The sequence below is a fragment of the Balaenoptera acutorostrata genome, chromosome 16, assembly GCF_949987535.1.
Source record: "Balaenoptera acutorostrata chromosome 16, mBalAcu1.1, whole genome shotgun sequence".
Taxonomy (NCBI): Eukaryota; Metazoa; Chordata; class Mammalia; order Artiodactyla; family Balaenopteridae; genus Balaenoptera; species Balaenoptera acutorostrata.
Genome location: NC_080079.1, coordinates 82,806,835 through 82,813,879, shown reverse-complemented (window position 1 = coordinate 82,813,879; position 7,045 = coordinate 82,806,835). Strand labels below are relative to the sequence as shown.

Genomic DNA, 7,045 nt, shown 5'->3' with positions numbered 1-7,045 from the left:
CACTCTGGTCCCTTCCTCAGGACTACGGACTAAGACAGTTTTCTGCTTTGGTTACATACGTTCAATTCTCTTGAACATGTGCATCAGGCTTCTAAATAAGGCAGGGAAGTGGAAGGAGGCAGATGCCGGCTTGGTATTGAGCCCTGGCTCAACAAGCTGTGTGACTTAAGCAAGTACTCAACCTCTTTGAGTCTCAGTTTCCTTGTTTGTGAGATGAGTTATAACCTGTTTGACAGGTGGTGGGTTTTACTCATAATGTATCTAAGTGGCCAAGTATGGTAATATTATTGATGAAACCCCTCATTTGAATTTTTCCTGAATCTTCTTAACCTGGAGCCTCCAATGTGGTCTTTGATGGGAAACTTTAAATTGTAGAGACAATAATTGGCTTTTACTACTTTTAATAACTTCATCCTTAGGATGGTATCAGCCGTGGGAATGCTGAGGATGGGGGCATTGGAGGATGGCAGATGGTTAGTTCAGGACATTAGGCTACGGCTAAGATCAATGATGGTGGGGAACTTCATCAAAACCATTTCAAAGCATAAACTATTATTTTAATAAACGTATCTGCTCTACTATAATCAGCATTCTAAAATTTTTCTGGGACTTGCCTGATGGTCCAGTGGTTAAGACTCCGCACTTCCAGTGCAGGGGGTACAGGTTCGATCCCTGGTCGGGGACCTAAGAGCCTGCATGCCGCGAGGTGCAGCCACAAATCAATAAATAAAAATAAACTTTTTCTTTTGGTTATGTGCTTCTGTGGTTCCAAAGGACAGCTTTCCCCCCTTGCTAGCTTCGATTCCGTGTCTGGATGGGACAGAAAGGAGGGTTGTCTCACAGAATATCTGCTTCCCAAAGTGGTACCCGTACGCTCAGGAGACAGGATGAGATTTTTTTTGTTTTCCACTGCAAGCTGTCGTTCTGCAAATGTTTATTTAATTCCCACTGTGTGAACACACAGGGCTAGATTAGCAAAGGGTCAGTAAAGTCTAAATATGGTAGGAGAAAGAAGTCATTTCATGAGTAACTCTGTTACAAGTCAGAATGGGCTTGTTCCATGGTACATGGCAAGTACAGACAGGATCTGGCTGGCAGTCCACAGGGCCATCACGTCCAATACTTACCCACCGAAAGTGGGCATTACTGGTCAGACTTCCCCTTGAGAGCTGTACATTCTTAGAAAACGATTCAGTGCTTTTCAGGGCTCCTCGTTGGGTTCACCTTCTAAGCAACAAGCTCCTGAGGCACAGAAAAACGCACCACAAAGTCGCATCTCATCCTCCCCGCCTCCAATTTTTTTTTTAAATTGAGCACCTGTTTTGTTCTAAGCCCTGTGCTAAATGCTAGAAATATAATTTGGGGACTTCCCTGGTGGTGCACTGGTTAAGAGTCTGCCTGTCGATGCAGGGGATGTGTGCGGGTTCGATCCCTGGTCCAGGAAGATCCCACATTCCACGGAGCAACTAAGCCCATGCACCATAACTACTGAGCCTGCGCTCTAGAGCCCGTGAGCCACAACTGCGGAGCCCACGTGCCACAACTACTGAAGCCCGCGCGCCTAGATCCCGTGCTCCACTACAAGAGAAGCCACCAGCATGTGCACCGCAAGGAAGAGTAGCTCCCGCTCGCCACAACTAGAGAAAGCCCGTGTGCAGCAACGAAGACCCAACGCAGCCAAAAATAAATAAACAAATTTATTAATTAATTTAAAAAAAAGAAATATAATTTGGCCTTAGAAGAGGTCACAGTTTTTCATTGAACTTGAAATTCTGTTCTCCAACCTGGCCATCAACCTTCTCAGCTAAACTTGACTCCAGATAACACTTGGCTGGTTTCAGAAATCAAATCTGCATCTCAATAATAGGTAAAAACCTGCCCCCAGTGAATTTAGGCAGAGGTGTGTGTGTTGCAGGCTGAGAAGGGAGTTTAAAGGTTTTGCCAAATGCTTTTACGAAGTCAAACAGTCCAGAAACCTCTCCTCCACCCCAAACCTGGAATGATACACGTTTGGATATACGAGTTCTGCAGATAAAAACCTCAAACGCGACAAATAAGCACCTGGCCTCAGCCCCACTCCTGCTCTGTCACACGTGGAAGAACTGGCGGCGAGCGGCACTGCCCTGTGAGGTTCCCGGACCACAGCTCTGGGCAGTTCATCTGGCCTCGTAAGAGTGCGCTGCCGCTGTGATTCTTGGCGAGGGCTGGGGAACTTGGCAGGGAGAAGGTCGAAAACATTTTGATGATTTTGGTTCCGGAATCTTTCTTAATGTAAAGTGCCTGTAACCGAGTAATTTATGTCTCCTTAGGGGCCATGCCATCTCCTATTTGGGGGCAGGAATGGGGTAGCGGGAAATCTCAGCCTTTGGGAGTCTTGGTAGTGGCTGATTAAGGGGAGGTGCTTGTTTGTGTGTAGAAAAACAGTTCATTTTAGGGCCGGAATATTTACTCAGAACATTTGAGGCACGGTCATAGATGGCTTGGGAAGGCCCAAACTGGACAGATATTGACCTGCAGAGAAAGTCTGAGAGGTACAGTTGAGGAGAAAAGTAGAGGGATTCCACACAGGTCTGGGACCCCCCAGTACCCCCGGGGGGATCGGGTGGACCCTCGTGGGTGCCTGGGGCCTGCATGTCTGCGCGTCTGCCTCAGCTTCCCAGGGCTTCCCGTCGCTGAGGTCCATTTGTTTGCCCTCGTGCATTGAGTCCGTGCTCACCTCTCTCCCTCCTTGTTGGGCTGCAGGAAGTGGCCACCTTTCTGACTCCAATGCTTTGTCATACCCTAACCATTATTTTACCAAGCGCCCGGCAGCATGCTGGGCTCTTGGCTCGCCTCTTTTACCAATCCTGAGATATTGCAGCGGCTAAGGCTTTGGAGCCAAACACACTTCCGTTCAAATCCCCGGTCATCCCCGCTGTGTGATCGCGAATAGCTCACTAAAGTCTCAGGTCATCAATCTCTCCAACTAAGGAAATAGGATAATTAGTAACTCACCTCATAAGGCTTTGTGAGATTAAAATCACAACGTGTGTAGGCCCTTCCTAACTGTAGTTACGAATAAAATCCTTTCAATCCCCTGCAAAACAGATTGTCTCCAGATGGGGTAGCAGGTGAGGTGAAATGCCTGGTCCACGGCTCCAGCACTAATACCAGCCAGAACCAGGATCGCAAACCAGTTCCATCCGGCTCCCAAACCTTGCTGACCCACCATCTGTGACGAGGCACGTGGTTGTGTTTCCAGGCGAAGTCCACTTTGTCAAGTTTTGTGAGTCTGACCTGCCAAGTTTTCCAGTTTTCACTTGTGACTTATTCTGTTCTGGATACTCTGGTCTTCCCTTGGCCTGAATCAAAGCAGTTGGGAGGTGATGAAGGTAGAATATCTTCAAATAGCCAAGTCTGGTGAAACACAGAATCCAATTTATCATAAATGTCAAAAACTCGCTGAGGCAATTATTACAGTAGTTCAGAAGAAAAGTACCTGTGTGACTTCAGGCAAGGTGCCTTCTCTCGTTTGTCAAACGAGAAGTTTTAAGAAATTTCAAATTTCTTTTCCAGTGCCAACATTTCTGTAATCTTTCAGATTTTCCACTACAGTTGGTTTTTTTTAGCTGGAGAGAGAAAGATCTCCTTGAAATCGTATCTTAATCAGGAAACAAGGTATAACAATCATGCCTGTAATCATTTAAGTGTCAAACCATATGCCATTTATTATTATTCTCATTCAAGCTTTCTCACATACAATGCTCATATCACTGATGAGTTAATTTCTCAGATGTCTGTTAAATTCCCTTCCTCATGTAATTCCTCACATAATTAGTTCAGAAAATGCACCTTGAACTCCATTTTAGAAGCTTACAGAACACACAAAACCCATTTACTGTTGCATATGCCTGAGTTTCAGTTGACTTCTGAATGACTCATATTTGAGCAGTTTATGTCTCCTGTCCTACCACGCCATCGTCTATTTCTGGAATCTTAAGGGGACAAATCTCAATTATGCCAGAGAAACAGTGGCCGTCCCAGCAGGACACTTCAAATCCTAAAACCCTGTAGGCCAGTGCCAAACTCTTGTTGCCATCCAACAACTTGACTAGCTTCCCTAATTACAAGCAAAAAAATAAAAACGAAAGCAAAAACATCAACAAAATATAATTCCCATATGATTTTTCAAGTTTCTAAAAGATAACTTTATCAAACGTAAATTTTATGGGAAAGAGACATTTTCCATATGGAGACAATATTGAAAATACCCAACTTGGTGATTTTATTTTTGAAGAATAAAAATTTGTGGGAAAAGTAGACTTAATATATGGTTTTTCTTGTTGTAATCGTCTTTTGAACAAAATGAACTTTCGGTCTTCCAAATAAAGCTTCTACTTGATGTGCAGTTATTAAATCAATATTTGCTGAAAACTGATTAACATCCAGTACCATGAGGCACTGGGATCCAGGATGGGTAAGGCCATCCCCACTTTCTAGGAAGACAGCCCTGCCAATGGGGGGTGGCATGCAAACAAATAACCACAATACACGGTTGTCAGTTGCAATGTGTTACAGCAAGTGGGCAATAAATTCTGCCTGAGGATGTCAGGAAGGATCACAGAGGAGGTATGTTGGGTTTCAAAGGATGAGTAGGTGTGTGACAGTTTTGCATGTTTGGGTGTCCAAAGAGAAACTGAGAAGATTGATTTATTCCAGGGGTACCATCTAGGAGGTAATACGGTAGAATATAATTAACAATGATAGTCACTCTTGCTTATTAAGAGTGACTTGTACCTAGTAGGCACTCACTAGGCATTCACTTGGCACAAGTATTGATATTATCTCATTTAATTCTCACACTACCCTACTCTTATTATCATCTCCATTTTATAGAAGTGCTAACTGAGGCACCTAGAGTTAATGTAACTTGTCCAAGGTCTCACAGTAAGTGGCAGATCAAACCCTATCAGTCTTATGCCAGACCCATCTCTCAACCACCAAGTCCTGGAAGCATTCTTGTTATTTCTCTGTCCAGCTAATGTTAATAAGATCAAGGGGAGGAATTCATTGGCGGTCTAGTGGTTAGGACTCGGCACTTCTACTGCTGGGGGCATGGGTTTTATCCCTGGTCGGGGAATTAAGATCCCACAAGCCACGTGCACAGCCAAAAAAAAAAAAAAGTTCAAGGGGAGGAACTTGTCAGTCATAAGTTGATCAGTGGGTAGATAACAAACTAATAATAAAAGAAAATAAAATTGCAGAGAGTAAAAGCTAATAAAACATAGATTAAAAAAACTGAACTTTCACCTAATCGGGTTGCTAGACAGTAAGCTCATAGTAGTGGCCTGTGAGTGATCCATTTACAAAGAGCAGATTGTTTTGATATGAATAAAACTGACTATTGTAAAACTATTCAGGCAAATTTAGGGTTCTCAGGCCCAGAGGGATAACTGCAAGACTATCCATCCCATTGTTCAACCAGCAGTTCACATATATAGAAAGGAGCCGGGACTGAGGGAGAAGAGTGGCCATTGATAATTACATGTGGATATTTCCATTTCAGTCTAGCCCATTTCCTTTTCATTTGAAAACATTAATAAATCCATGTAGTTGAAACAGAGTGGCATCTGGGGGTGGGAGTCCTGGGTTAGCAGCATGAAGACTCCAGCATAGAACCTTGGGCAGTTGCTCCATCCCCCAATAGTGCATAATCACAGCCTGGCACATACTAGACCCTTAATAAATGGTAATTATTATACTTTACTCAAGTGACCTATTCAGCAAGAGTGGACAGATTTCAACAGGAGTGTCTCATGTTTCAACATTTGTCTCTAGGGAACTTCTGTCAATATTATCTTGACCATTAGCTATTGATGGAAACAAGGAGTAGGATTAGCAAATTCTTATCAAAAAAGGAAATATTTTTGAAGTGTGACTCATGTGTTCAAGACTATAATCTTGGGGCTTCCCTGGTGGCGCACTGGTTGAGAATCTGCCTGCCAATGCAGGGGACGTGGGTTCGAGCCCTGGTCTGGGAGGACCCCATATGCCGCGGAGCAACTGGGCCCGTGAGCCACAATTACTGAGCCTGCGCGTCTGGAGCCTGTGCTCCGCAACAAGAGAGGCCGCGATAGTGAGGCCCGCGCACCGCGATGAAGAGTGGCCCCCGCTTGCCACAACTAGAGAAAGCCCTCGCAGAGAAACGAAGACCCAACACAGCCATAAATAAAATAAATAAATTAAAAAAAAAAAAAAAAGACTATAATCTTGAATCCAATGAAAAGTGTTTTCTTTTGATTGAAAAAGAGACTTTGCAAAGTATGTTCTGTTCTTTGTCTTGACCAGGAATCCACGCCTAATAAGGGGAAATAGTAGAGGCTGAGAGAGATTGAGAAACAGGTGCAGTCTTAGTACCAGTAATAATTTTATGTAATAGAGGGCGTTTTACTTGTTTGTTTTGCATTGTTTTGTTTTTGCCAGGGGACCAAGCCATTTAACAAATGCACTGTGGTCCCAGGAGTCAGAGTTGACTTGAGAAACTTTGTTTTATATAAAAACAAGATTATAAAGGTTTGAAAGGCCAGAGCCTACAAACTGATGGCAGGGTGAAGAACAGAGAATGCAATGAAGTTCAACCCCCAGGGACCAAAAGTCACTGCTACTCGCCATTAGTCTAACTTACCTTGTGGGATTCCACTATTCAACCATTCAATGAACAGGTCAGTTTGGATTTAGATTATTTGGACTCTTGATGGAATCAAAAGAAAATATAATAAAGACAAGTTTTTAAAACTAGATAAGAGAGTATTCATTCTATTTTAAGTATAACATTCTATAAATTAATTTCTATGAAATAAATTGATTCTCAGTGCCTTTTGGAAATAGGGAAAAGAAAGGAACGTAGAGGCATTCAAATGGGAGGGAAAATTATTTGCGGTCATCTGAAATTTCAACATGAAATATATTAGGCCCCAAATAACCTAGGATGTCTTAAATTTTATTTTATTTATTTTTTATACAGCAGGTTCTTATTAGTTATCTATTTTATACATATTAGTGTATA

The 7,045-nt window shown here is 43.0% G+C and overlaps 1 protein-coding gene across 5 annotated transcripts in view; it reads left to right on the top strand.

The window, feature by feature from the left end:
• MRLN (myoregulin) overlaps positions 1-7,045 on the top strand; it is a 44,240-nt gene that overhangs the window by 32,570 nt on the left and 4,625 nt on the right. The window contains exon 1 of one of the 5 annotated variants that reach the window (XM_057530376.1): positions 3,088-3,221. The exons of 1 other annotated variant lie outside the window; for it this stretch is intronic. The gene's annotated coding sequence lies outside the window, so the exon portion shown is untranslated. 3 more of the 5 variants (XM_057530375.1, XM_028163680.2, XM_057530377.1) reach the window with 3 other exon arrangements.